The sequence below is a fragment of the Pan paniscus genome, chromosome 4, assembly GCF_029289425.2.
Source record: "Pan paniscus chromosome 4, NHGRI_mPanPan1-v2.0_pri, whole genome shotgun sequence".
Taxonomy (NCBI): Eukaryota; Metazoa; Chordata; class Mammalia; order Primates; family Hominidae; genus Pan; species Pan paniscus.
The window spans coordinates 95532140-95547158 of record NC_073253.2 but is presented as its reverse complement, the minus strand read 5'-3'; the positions used below and the strand labels follow the sequence as shown (position 1 = coordinate 95547158).

The following is a 15019-nucleotide window of genomic DNA, read 5'->3' as shown; positions in this document are numbered from 1 at the left end:
CTTGTTCCCTAAAGTCTATGCCAAGTGATTCTCCTTCACAATTTCCTGTCCTTTTTCTCTCTGGATGAAATCCATCCCCTTTTTGAGCTCTTATAACTCCTTTCTCATGTTTCTCTGATCCACTGTGGTTTATTCTTGCATGGATTGGAGCTCTTCTAGAGGTTCATATCCTTGTGTTATGTTTCTGCTAGGCTGTCAGCTTCTCAAGCATGACTTCTCATTCTGTGGTTCTCTTCAAAAGAGTAGGTGTCCCCAAAATATTTATTATTAGCATCAAGCTCTTATGAACACAGAATTACAAACAAAAATGGCTAAACTTAAATTATCTGTGATATCTTTGATGTCTAAAATTGAAGCATTGTTATTTTTAAAGAAATTCTCACACTACAAATGTATATTTTATTTTTTATTTACATGTTGAAAAAATATTCTGCATGTTCTTTTCTTATGTTCATGGTTAAAATACGGAGTTGCTATTTCAGTTTTCAAAAAGGTTATTGCTTTTATGTATCCAGCTATAATTTTTATCTCAGGTTGCAGTTATAATCTGCAGGAAGACATTAAGACCAGTTTTCATATGATCAAATAATCAGGAAGAGTGCAAAATTATCCATGTGCAGGGGGCTGAAAAAACCCATGAAAATACGGGGGTCCTGACTTGATGGTTTCAGATAGTGCCTGTTTTTCAAGGCACTTGCTGAAAGTGCCTTGAAATTTAAGCAACATTTCAATAAAAAATAGCAACACAGTCAAATAGGCATTAATCAATGGGGGACTAGAAACAGGAAAGCAGCTATAACTCTATTTAGACAATAGGTATGCTGAAATGAGGATCAGGTAGCTGGGTGAATGCTTTTTTAAAAATTTTTTTTCTGTTTATGATCAATTGGTGCAGAGCAAGGGTACCATGGAGTATAGCTGTGAAGCTAATTTCCACTCTTTCTGATAATGTGTGGTTTCTCAAATTGATCTGACAAATGTGGATAAATAAAAAATGTGTATTTATTTGTCCTTGCAATAGTTTACTGAGAATGATGATTTCCAATTTCATCCATGTCCCTACAAAGGACATGAACTCATCATTTTTAATGGCTGCATAGTATTCCATGGTGTATATGTGCCACATTTTCTTAATCCAGTCTATCATTGTTGGACATTTGGGTTGGTTCCAAGTCTTTGCTATCGCAAGGACAAAAAACCAAACACCGCATGTTCTCACTGATAGGTGGGAATTGAACAATGAGAACACATGGACACAGGAAGGGGAACATCACACTCTGGGAACTGCTGTGGGGTGGGGGGAGGGGGGAGGGATAGCATTAGGAGATATACCTAATGCTAAATGACGAGTTAATGGGTGCAGCACACCAGCATGGCACATGTATACATATGTAACTAACCTGCACATTGTGCACATGTACCCTAAAACTTAAAGTATAATAATAATAAAAAAGGTGTATTTATTTTACGGTGTTATAGTAGGAAAAGTGTTATCCACAGGATAATGGATAAATACACATTATTTCTACTATTTAGTTTCATTTTGTTCCTGGCATCTGCTAGAGGGTAAGAATACTCTGGGCCATTTCTTTCTTTGATGTTATACTATATTGAAAAAAAGAAAGAAAAGTAAATGCTAACATGGGTTACTACGGTGGAGTTATACTTTAAGTTGTATGACATTTGCTTTTGTGAAGCCCTTATGTTATCCTGTTTCTTCCCCAAGCCTTCTCCTTAGTACTCCCAGGATTAGGAACTTCCCAATGGCAGGAATATTTTGCTTTTTAAAATAAGATATTTAACAACATATTTTATTTCCTTCTTACATGTCACATGTCTTTGCAAAGTTATTTAAACATCAAGGTTTTGTAGAAATAAAAGGAGAGAATTAAGATAAGTGAAAGCAAGGAAAGAGGAAGATCAAAAAGAGTTCCCTGATAGAAGAAAAATCACCTTGACATTTCCAAAGTGTTGAGAACTGGGCTCAACAAATAGGACACATTCTGGAAATGGGTCTATCCAGCCACATCTTAGAGAGAACTATGGAGCCCTCTCATTATTGGGCAATTTATGGTGACCTTGAAGAGCTATACTCCCTTGGAAAGTTCCTCCTGTTGTCAGACCTTGAGGAGCAGAGGTGCAGTGGTAAATCACAGCAGCACTATTGTGGGATACTGGGCTGTTTGGCACCAGGGACAGGTTTGGTGGAAGACAATTTTTCCATGGACTGCAGCAGGGAGAGATGTTTTGGGGATGATTCAAGCACATTGCATTTATTGTGCACTTTATTTTTTATTAATATTACATTGTAAAATATAATACAATGAAATAATTATGCAACTCACCATAATGTAGAATCAGTGGGAACCCTGAGTTTGTTTTCCTGCAACTAGATGGTCCCATCTGGGGGAGATGAGAGAGACAGTGACAGATCACCAGGCATTAGATTCTCATAAGGAGTGTACTACTCAGATCCCTTACAAGCATAATTTACATAGGGTTCGTGCTCCCATGAGAATCTAATACCACCACTGATCTGACAGGAGGCAGAGCTCAGGCGGTAAAGTGAGTGATGGGGAGTGGCTGTAAATACAGATGACGCTTTGCTCACTAGCCTGTAGCTCACTTCCTGCTGTGTGGCCCAGTTACTAATAGGACACAAACCAGTACTGGTCCATGGCCTGGGGATTGGGGATCCATGCTGTAGATTGATGTGAGCATCTTATACTAGGCAGACCAGAGGTGGGCTGGGAGGTTGAGGTATTAGTGATCATCAGATGGCAGAATTTGGACTGAAATGTTATTGCAGTTTCACTTGTTCAGCTGATATCTCCAAAGCATTGGTCTTGGGAAACAAGAATTAAGCTCATTCTTATGCTTTAAATGGTTTGTCCTATACATTTCTCTAAAACATGCCATTACTTTGATGCATTCAGTGATTCAAAGCTTGAGTTAGAATACTAAAAAGTGAGGTTGCCAGTGCAATATTAAAAAATAGAAACTATTTAAGAGACAACTCCTACAGATAGGTGACCAACTGTCCTGCTTTCCTGGGAACTGTCCTAGTTTTTGCACTGCAAATCCCACATCCCAAGAAACAGCACAGTCTCTGGCAAACTAGGACTAAACAGATGCTTGAAGATTAAAATGCCTGTAGTTTCAGAGGTAGTTTTTTTTTTTTTTCCCCCTCAAGAAGCCTTTTATCTTAAGCATCCTCTAACATAGGTAGTGTTTTCTCAATTTCAAGACACTACTGCAGGTCCATTTGTTTAGACAGGTTTTCCTCCACTGATAGGGGAGATAAACTACTGTTATTCCTCCTTTGCATTTATGAGGCTCTTTTCTCTGTATGCATAAAATGCTTTCTAAATATCTCATTAATCCTCACAACATTCCTGTTGGTAGGGGAGCAAGCATTATAACTTCAGGTAGTGAAGATTCTTGTCACTCTAATAATGGCATTTTATTACTTAGCTTAATATGATTTTATTACGGATGCCTGGAAGTTTGAAATAGAGTAGTTTTTGCAAATGGAAATAGTAAATAAACAAAAAACAATCATCTTGGACATAAATGCCTTAGGTTAAATGTTAAAGTTTGACATTGAAGTTTGAGATATGAGAACACATAGTGCCTTCTTTTCCATTTTTGATTTACATTCAGCTTTTCTATTTTGTTAGTTTAGTTAGATAGCTTAACATTGCTTGTTTTCTATGGAAATGCTTAAGACTTCTCACATCTTTAGTATGCTTTAATGTGGAAACATGCAATTTTAGAGCTGGAAGGGATTCTAGAGTTCATCCAATAGTCTATATTAATAATTCAAATTGTCAATTCCTTTTTTAAGTTAGGAGGGGCAGTATGTTACAGTGGCAAGATTTCTGGAGTGAGTTTCCACATTGTTTTTGCCCCTGCCAGGCTGTGGGACTGTCAGAAAGTCCCTTACTCACTCTCAGACTAGGATTTTACATCTTGAAGATGAAGGGGTTGAACAAAGTAATTGCTGAGGTTGTCTCCAGTTCTGAAATGGTAAAGACCAGATGCTTTGGTAGTTTGTAACTCACCTGGGGTCACAGAGTCAAGACCCTTATCCATGTCTCTGAATCCCTGTTCCAATCCACCTCCCACAAACAATCTATTCTCGTGATTTTAAAAATTATTTACATAATAATCCTTCTATTTCACCTCCCCTGAAATAAAACCATATTGAATATTTTCCCTGTGTTTTTTTGCTGGTATCTCCTGAGATTGGAAACACAATCAAACTTGCTTAGTAGGCCACCTGTGTTCATAGACCACCTGCCTAAACAAATTTGCCAAGCACCGATTATATTTCCTAGAGGTGCACTGCATCTTGTGGCCACCTGCTTTATGGGTCTGTGAGCAGCTCATCAAGTGCATTAGGTGGGAAAGTCAGAATTTTTGGGAGGAGAGTAATAAAAACCACAATCCCCCAAATTTGTAGAAAATTAGACCTTTAAAATGACAAATATTTGTTGATTGCAAAAAATTCACTTAGCATAACTTGTGGCTTCAGAAGTTCACAAATCAAATTGCAAATAGTAATTCTGACCTCCTTATACTGAGTTTTTTCCTTTTATTTGTATTGGAATAAACTTTTCCTTCCAACTGGCAAAAATTGCTATACATTTTGATTGTTTTATTTGCATGTTATTTCACAGAGATTGAAAACATAATTATTTCCATTTTACAGCTGAAGGAGTGTTGGTTGTGTGAGGAAATAATGAAGATACATTAAATAGAAATAGTTTCTGGAGTCCCACCTTAATGTTTTATCCATTAACATGGTTCTCACTTCAGTATTTCATCATCTTCTCTGGCAGGTTTTACAGCAAGCATTCTATCTTGGGCAGTGGTACCATTTCATTCTGCTATATAATTAAGATAGAATGGTCACACAAGTGATTTGCAGTGGTTCTAGAAATAGTAATTAAGGTTTCTACCATCACACTGTCAGGCATTTATTTTTTTTTCCCTCAAACATTAAATGAAACAAACTGTTTAATTTCTTGAGCAGCTATACCTGTCTCTTGGGAATTAAAGTGCATCCAAGTAGAGGTGAAAAGAGCCATTTTAAACATTACTGGGCAAGCACATAGCTCACTGAGGAATGACTGCACCACTGATCATGTGGCTGACAATCCTGTATAATAACTTCATGATTCTCATCAGAATTTATTCATTTTTTTTACTCTGTATTAAAATTCTTCTTTGGGTCACACATTCCAAGATATGTTGGGGATTTATTGCTAGATATTATCAGTCTTACTGTATTTCCTCAAATCTATGACAGACTGTATTTGGTGAACAACGAACAAGGCAAAAACACTTGCATTCATGAATTCAGAGATTTCAAAGTGTGAAAAAGTGCATGCTAGAATGGATGCAATGTGATTGTTTTTAAAATTTTATTATCTGTTGACCTAGGTCTGTGCCAGGACTGTGAGGGCTTATAAATAGTAAATAAAGCTATGACCTTTTAGTTTTGACAAGATCCAATATAAAGTACCATTTAAAAGGACTGTTGTTTCAGAGAGAAAAGTGGGAGATACAATACTAGAGATAGTAATTTTTATTTTCTAATACTGTAAGACTAGAAAGTAATTTTCTACAACCAGTTCAAACAGCTTCCAAGGGATTTACTTTCTTTTGAATAACTCATTTTAGACCTGAAAATACTTTATAATATTCCAAGGGAGACAACATCACTATTATAAACAGACCTTAAACAGTGCCTGAAACTAATGCAAAAAAAATATTTCATTCCTATTTTTTTTCCTGGTTCACAGAAGTTGTGGGTAGAGAACATACAAAGCATTGCTGTATTATTTGGTGCTGGCATTTGTATGTGAATAACAGCAACATTTATTATTTTCTTCAAATATCAACCAAATGCTTTCTGACATTGTACTCTAATTTTGCAGGATACAGAATCAGGTGTCATAATGACAGTGGAGGTGAGCTGCAAGACTCAGTTTAGTGTCTCATTTTTCTCATGTTTCAGAGGTTGAGATAGAAGCATTCTGAAAAAGTCACTTCAATAATATGAATCTTCATAAATGCAAATGCTATTGACTTTAACATTCAATTTGGTAGCAAGCTCAAAGGGTTTGAAATTGTACTTAAAAATGTTTTCTTTTTGGTAGTCAACAACAAATATTTCTGAGCAGTCGATGACATTAAGATTAAGTTGCAGGAAAACCACAATTCAATGCATAAACATTAAAATGTAGATTTCTATTTTCAGTTGGCAATGTCATCATCTTTCTTATGTGGCAAATAAGGAAATTTTGACATCATATTTACTGCCTGTCTCTAGCACAAAACTCAATTCCTAATTCATTGTGTGCACTATATATTCGTTGAACTAAACGTATTGTCATGCAATAAATTACTAATTAGTCCATTCAGTAAATATCTTTTGATCAACTTATTTTTGCCAGTTCCCTGAGGAAACATTACAGCTGCTTTCTACTTTTTAGTCCCTGTTCTTTCACTTTCCTCTGTGTTTTCTTCTTACTATAAAATCGACTCAATTATCTTTAGCTTGGCTGCTAGTACTTCATTTTCACTTGATTTTCCATTTTCAGGATAGAGTACATTTCATCTCTCTAGCTATTATTGTCAAAGCTGCATTCTTCATCTGTCACACTGACCCATCTTTCCCTACCCGAAGTCCTTTATCAATTTTCCATTGCATTGAACACCAAGTCTGCGATATTCTCATTATTTCCTAAAGCCTATCACCAGGAAGATCAAAATACTTTTCCTTTTGCCAGTCACCACCTCTCCCAATTTCTTTTGTTTGCCTCGAATTTGTCTCCTTGGGTGTGGCTCATTTAAACTGTCAACATTTTTAAAATTGTTGCATATTAATTGTACATATTTATGAAGTACAAAGTGATGTTTTAATGCCTACATTTTATAGTGCTTAAATCAGTGTAATTAGCATATCCATCACCTCAAACTTTTATCATTTCTTGTATTAGGAACATTCAAAATTCTCTCTTCTAGCTATTTGAAAATAGATAATAAATTATTGTTAACTATAGTCAGGCTAAAGTGCTATAGAACACCAGAACTTTTGCCTCCTGTCTAGCTGTAATTTTGTATTTTTTCTTTTTTTTATACTTTAAGTTTTACGGCACGTGTGCACAATGTGCAGGTTTGTTACATATGTATACATGTGCCATGTTGGTGTGCTGTACCCGTTAACTCGTCATTTAACATTAGGTATACCTCCTAATGCTATCCCTCCTCCCTTACCCCACCCCACAACAGTCCCCAAAGTGTGATGTTCCCCTTCCTGTGTCCATGTGTTCTCATTGTTCAATTCCCACCTATGAGTGAGAACATGTGGTGTTTGGTTTTGTGTCCTTGCGATAATTTGCTGATAATGATGGTTTCCAGTTTCATCCATGTCCCTACAAAGGACATGAATTCATCATTTTTTATGGCTGCATAGTATTCCATGGTGTATTTGTGCCCCATTTTCTTGATCGAGTCTATCATTGTTGGACATTTGGGTTGGTTCCAAGTCTTTGCTATTGTGAATAGTGCCGCAATAAACATACGTGTGCATGTGTCTTTATAGCAGCATGATTTATAATCCTTTGGGTATATACCCAGTAATGCGATGGCTGGGTCAAATGGTATTTCTAGTTCGAGATCCCTGAGGAAACGCCACACTGACTTCCACAATGGTTGAACTAGTTTACAGCCCCACTAACAGTGTAAAAGGGTTCCTATTTCTCCACATCCTCTCCAGCACCTGGTGTTTCCTGACTTTTTAATGAATGCCATTCTAACTGGTGTGAGATGGTCTCTCATTGTGGTTTTGATTTGCATTTCTCTGATGGCCAGTGATGAGCATTTTTTCATGTGTCTGTTGGCTGCATAAATGTCTTCTTTTGAGAAGTGTCTGTTCATATCCTTAGCCCACTTTTTGATGGGGTTGTTTGTTTTTTTCTTGTAAATTTGTTTGAGTTCATTGTAGATTCTGGATATTAGCCTTTTGTCAGATGAGTAGATTGCAAAACTTTTCTCCCATTCTGTAGGTTACCTGTTCACTCTGATGGTAGTTTCTTTCGCTGTGCAGAAGCTCTTGAGTTTAATTAGATCCCATTAGTCAATTTTGGCTTTTGTTGCCATTGCTTTTGGTGTTTTAGAAATGAAGTCCTTGCCCATGCCTATGTCCTGAATGGTATTGCCTATGTTTTTTTCTAGGGTTTTTATGGTTTTAGGTCTAACATTTAAGTCTTTAATCCATCTTGAATTAATTTTTGTATAAGGTGTAAGGAAGGGATCCAGTTTCAGCTTTCTACATATGGCTAGCCAGTTTTCCCTGCACCATTTATTAAATAGGGAATCCTTTCCCCATTTCTTGTTTTTGTCAGGTTTGTCAAAGATCAGATAGTTGTATATATGCAGCATTATTTCTGAGGGCTCTGTTCTGTTCCATAGGTCTATATCTCTGTTTTGGTACCAGTACCATGCTGTTTGGGTTACTGTAGCCTTGTAGTATAGTTTGAAGTCAGGTAGCATGATGCCTCCAGCTTTGTTCTTTTGGCTTAGGATTGACTTGGCAATGCAGGCTCTCTCAATGAAATACAGGAGGATACAAACAAATGGAAGAACATTCCATTGTCATGGGTAGGAGGAATCAATATTGTGAAAATGGCCATACTGCCCAAGATAATTTATAGATTCACTGCCATCCCCATCAAGCTACCAATGACTTTCTTCACAGAATTGAAATTTTGTATTCTTTAGCCAAGGTTATATCTATCGTATTCCTATTACTCACACTCTTCCCAGCCTTTAGTAACTACTGCTTTACTCTCTACTTCTGTGAGATCAACTTTTTTAGCTTCCACACATGAATGAGAGCGAGCAGTATTTTTCTTTCTGTTCCTGGCTTATTTCACTTAACATAATGTCCTCCAGGTCAGGCTTATTCATGATGCTGCAAATGACAGGATTCCATTCTTTCTTATGGCTGAATAGTATTCCATACTGTATGTGTATGTGTGTGTGTGTGTGTATAATGTGTGTATATATACACACATTATGTATGTATGTGATATATATGTACCTATACGTGTGTGTGTGTGTGTATATATATATATATATATATATATATATATATATATATATACACACAAAACTTTTCTTTATACATTAATCCATTGATGGACACTGAGATTGATTCCAAATCATGGCTATTGCGAATAGTGCTGCAATAAACATGGGAGTGCAAATATCTCTTGGATATTCTGATTTCCTTGCCTTTGGATATATACCCACTAGTTGGATTTTTGACTCATATGATAGTTCTATTTTTAGAGTTTTTTTCTAACTTTTATTTTAGGTTCAATGGGTACATGTGCAGTTTGTTACATGGGTAAATTGTATGTCATAGAGGTTTGGTATACAGATAATTTTGTCAACTAGGTAGTCAGCATACTGCCCAATAAGTAGTTTTTCAATTCTCATCCTTCTTTCACCCTCCAACCTCAAGTAGACCACAGTGTCTGTTGTTCTCTTTTTTGTGTCCTTATGTATTCATTGTTTAGCTTCCACTTAAAAGTGAGAACATATGATATTTGGTTTTCTTTTCCTGGTTAGTTTGCTTGGGAGAATGACCTCTGGCTCCATCCATGTTGCTGCAAGGGACATGATCTCATTCTTCTTTAGGGTTGTGTAGTATTCCATGGTGTGTATGTACTACATTTTCTATACCCAGTCCACCATTGATGAGCATTTAGGTTGATTCCATGTCTTTACTATTGTGAATAGTGCTGTGATAAACATACACGTGCATGTGTCTTTAGAATGGTAGAATGATTTGTATACCTTTGGATATTATACACAGTAATGGGGTTGTTGGTTTGAATGATAGTTCTATTTTAAGTTCTTTGAGAAATCTTCAGACTGTTTTCACAGTTGCTGAATTAATTTACATTCCCACCAACAGCACATAAGCCTTCCCTTTTCTCCCTAACCTTTCTAGTATCTCTTATGTTTTAATTTTTTTAGTAATAACCGTTCTGACTGTGTGAGATGGTATCTCGTTGTGGTTTTGATTTGCATTTCCCTAATGATTACCAATATTAAAGCATTTTTATATGCTTTTTGGCTGTGTATATATCTTCTTTTGAGAAGTGTCTGTTCTTGCTCTTTTCCCATTTTTTAATGAGGTTGTGTGTTTATTTGTTGGCTGTTTAAGTTCCTTCTACATTCTGGATATTAGAACTTTGTTGTTTGAAAATATTTTCTCACATTCTGTAGGTTGTCTGTTAATAGTTTCTTTTACTGTGTAGAAGCTCTTTAGTTTAATTAGGTCCCAATTATCAATTTTTGTTTTTGTTGCAATTGCTTTTGGAGTCTTTGTCATGAAATCTTTGCCAGAGGTTATGGCAAGAATGATATTTCCTAGGTTATCTTCCAGGGTTTTTATAGTTTTAGGTTTCACATTTACGTCTTTAATCCATCTTGAGTTGATTTTTGTATATGGTTAATAAAAAGGGGTCCAGTTTTAATCTTCTGTATATGGCTAGCCAGTTATCCCAGGACCATTTATTGAATAGAAAGTCCTTTTCCCATTGCTTTTTTTTGTCTGCTTAGTCAAAGATGGGGTGATTGTAGGTATGTGGCTTTATTTCTGGAGTCTCTAACCAATTCCATTGGTCTATGTGTCTATTTTTGTACGAGTACCATGCTGTTTTGATTACTGTAGCCTTGTAGTACAGTCTGAAATCAGGTAGTGTAATGATTTCAACTTTGTTCATTTTGCTTAGAATTGCCTTGGCTATCTGGGCTCTTTTTTTTTGGCTTCATATGAATTCTAAGGTACTTTTTTTCTAATTCTGTGGAAAATGTCATTGGTAGTTTGATAGGAATGGCATACAATCTGTAAATTGCTTTGGGCAATATGGACATTTTAACAATATTGATTTTTCCTATTCATGAGCATGAAATGTTCTTTTATTTCTTTGTGTCATTTCTGATTCCTTTCAGCAGTGTAATTCTCATTTTAGATATCTTTCATTTCTTTAGTCAGTCATATTCCTAAGCATTTCATTCACTTTATGGTGATTGTGAATGAAATTGTGTTCTTGATTTGGGTCAGCTTGGATGTTATTGGTATATAGAAATGGTACTGACTGTTTTTAGATTGATTTTGTATGCTGAAACTTTGCTGAAGTTATCAGATCCAGGAGTCTTTGTGCAGAGACTATGGGGTTTTCTAGGTATAGAATCATATCATCTTCAAGAGAGGAAGTAGTTTGACTTCCTCTCTTTCTATGTGGATGGCTTTTATTTGTTTCTCTTTTTATATTGTTCTGGCTAGGACTTCTCTATTTTCAGTTTTTTGAGTAACCTTCATACTGTTCTCCACAACGGCTGTGCTAGTTTACATTACCACCAACAATGTATAAGAGTTTCTTTTTCTTGCATCCTCACCAGCAGTTATTTTTTGTCCTTTAGGTGATAGTCATTGTAACTGGGGTGAGATGATAGCTCATTTGGTTTTGATTTTCAAGTTATTGACAATTAGTGATGGTGAGCATTTTTTTCATATACTGTTGGCCATTTATATGTCATCTTTCAAGAAATATCTATATAGATCATTTGCCGATTTTAAAATGGGATCATTTAGTTTTTGCTGTTGAGTTGTTTGAGTTCCATATATATTCTGGATATTAATACCCTATTGGATGAATCGTTTGCAAATATTTTCTTCAGTTCTCCCATTTTGCCTTTGTTGCCTGGGCTTTTAAGGTCTTATTCACGAAATTATTTTTCCAAACCAATGTCTTGAAGCATTTCCTCCGTTTTCTTCTAGTAGTTTTATAGTTCCAGGTCTTACAGTTAAGTTATTTTGAATTTATTTTTGTATATGGCAAGAGATATGGGTCTAGTTTAATTCTTCTGCATATGAATATCAATTTAATTTTAATTTTAATGATGTTGTACCCCATAAAAAATTGTCAACATTTTCATTCTTTTGCAGACCACAATTTATTTTGGTATACTCTCCTATTCTAACATGCAAAACATTATTTAAGTAATTAAAACAGCTTCTGAAATGTCATTCTGTCCACTAAATCTTCCTAGACTATTCAAATTAATACAAGCTTACAGTCATCCTAACTAATCAAGATAATGAGATTTCCTTTTATTATACCCATATCTCTCCTGTAGTAATGGAGAGTAATGTTTGTCTTTGAAACACTTCTTAAATTTATTCACCCAAAATCATGTACATAGAATATCTTACATTTTATTCAGTTCTTGATGTATGAATTTGTTCCATTGTTGGTATATCTTATAAATGTTTTCCCATGTCTGTGCTACCTCTTTGATGTCAGGAACTGTTTAAATAATTTTATCTGAAAATATAAAAAATATATCCAATTAAGCGCTTAATTTTTGGCTGCTTCTGTTCTTTATTAGTTATTCTTAGAACAAAGAATATGATATTCAGATACACAAAATGTACGGAAAAGAAATATAAACTAGTGTGATGAGAATTTATTAAAAAAAGAAATGGTCTTTTTTTGGTGGTGAGGAAAGCCTATATTTTATACATAAACAGTAAAATTAATTTTATTACACTTGAGAGTTTTTATTTTTACCCTGGGAAGTTATGGTTCTTGTACTTCAATATGCATGAGAAAAATCTAGATAGTTATTAAAATTATAAACTATAAGATCCTAGCAGTAGCAATTTAAATGTATCCTAGAATGGGTTCCAGGAGTCCACAATTTCAGATTTTAAAATGTAGCTTCTTACTATGCTTCTTGATAATTTTATGTTTTCATTGTATTAGGCCATATCAGCAGGTTGATTTATCCCATTATATGCCTGAAAAAAGATTCCTTGAAATTAGAATTATTATACCTCTTTCTTATTACCTTACATTACTGTTGCCATTTGAATAGCAAATTCATATAATATCATTTTACATTTTTATTGGAATTTTTGTCAAAAATGTAAGGCATTCAAATTTTCTGCTTCATATACTCTGTGGGAGACATCAGTCACCTGTAATAGAGTGCATTGCTATGACCTTTTTGCAATTTTGCAATGCAATTTACTGTGAATACTACTGTATCATTTTATAGATTCCAAATAGTCTTTGAAAAGGAGTTATCAGGGCCACTTGTGACAAGAATGTGATGTGCAACAAATAAAAACTTCAGAAGTAGCTAGTTTTTCTTGATACTGGACAGTAGACAGGGGTGTGAAGCTATGTAGAAAATAAACATTGTTTCAGTAGGAATATAACACCAGAGGAGGGAGAGTTCTTTAAAAAAATTGAACATAGTTTATGGAAACGTTCTCTCCTCCTCCTCTGACTCATTTTCCCTTTCATACCTAACATATGAGCCAGTTGTCTTGTTCAGTTTCCTATAAGGTAATATCCCTTTCTTAACAATAACACTGTACCATTTTCAATAACTTGTACACTACCCCTTTCTCTTTCAATTCCCATAATTTTATACATTTCCTAGGACTAGAAGATTGTAGTATAAACACGTAGTTATCAGAATTAAGTCTTGCTTTCTACTTAGAACTTTTTTCTTTTTTATAAATGTCTAATACTTTTATATATTCAATACTTTTTTATTACACTTTAAGTTCTGGGATACATGTGCAGAACGTGCAGGTTTGTTACATAGATATACACGTGCCATGGTGGTTTGCTGCACCCATCAACCCATCATCTACATTAGGTATTTCTCCTAATGCTATCCCTCCCCTATTCCCCCCGCCCCCTGACAGACACCGGTGTGTGATGTTCCCCTCCCTGTGTCCATGTGTTCTCATTGTTCAACTCTCACTTATGAGTGAGAAAATGTGGTATTTGTTTTTCCATTCCTGTGTTAGTTTGCTGGCAGTGATGGTTTCCAGCTTCATCCGTGTCCCTGGAAAGGACATGAACTTACGCTTTTTATGGCTGCATAGTATTCCATGGTGTATATATGTGCCACATTTTCTTTATCCAGAATATCATTGATGGGCATTTGGGTTGGTTCTAAGTCTTTGCTATTGTGAACAGTGCTGCTGCAATAAACATACATGTTCACGTATCTTTATAGTAGAATGATTTATAATCCTTTGGGTATATACCCAGTAATGGGATTGCTGGGTCAAATGGTGTTTCTGAGTCTAGATCCTTGATCAATCACCACATTGTCATCACCACATTGTCTTCCACAATGGTTGAACCAATTTACACTGCCACCAACAGTGTAAAAGCGTTCCTATTTCTCCACATCCTCTCCACATCTGTTAAAACCTGACTTTTTTTTTTTTTTGAGATGGAGCCTTGCTCTGTCACCAGGCTGGAGTGCAGTGGCACCATCTTGGCTCACTGCCACCTCTGTCTACAGGGTTCAAGCAATTCTACTGCCTCAGTTTCCAGAGTAGCTGGAACTACAGGCACGCACTGCCACGCCCAGCTATTTTAAAAATTTATTTATTTTTGTATTTTCATAGAGACAGGGTTTCACCATGTTGCCCATACTGGTCTCCAACTCCTGAACTCAGGCAATCTGCCTGCCTTGGCCTCCCAAAGTACTAGGATTATAGGCGTGAGCCACCGTGCCCGGCCATTTCTCACTTTTTAATGATCATCATTCTAATTGGCATGAGATGGTATCTCATCATGGTTTTTTGATTTGGATTTCTCTAATGACCAGTGATGATGAGCTTTTTTTCATATGTTTGTTGGCCGCATAAATATCTTCTTTTGAGAAGTGTCTGTTCACATCCTTTGCCCACTTTTTGCTTGGGTTGTTTGTTTTTTTTCTTGTAAATTTGTTTAAGTTTTTTGTAGGTTCTGGATATTAGTCTTTTGTCAGATGGATAGATTGCAAAAACTTTCTCCCATTCTGTAGGTTGCCTGTTCACTTTGATGATAGTTTCTTTTTCTGTACAGAAGCTCTTTAATTTAATTGGATCCCATTTGTCAATTTTGGCTTTTGT

The 15019-nt window shown here is 35.6% G+C and overlaps 1 long non-coding RNA gene across 1 annotated transcript in view; it reads left to right on the top strand.

The window, feature by feature from the left end:
- The window catches only part of LOC129397797 (uncharacterized), a 128559-nt gene that overhangs the window by 63525 nt on the left and 50015 nt on the right, over positions 1-15019 (top strand). The gene's annotated exons all lie outside the window — the stretch shown is intronic.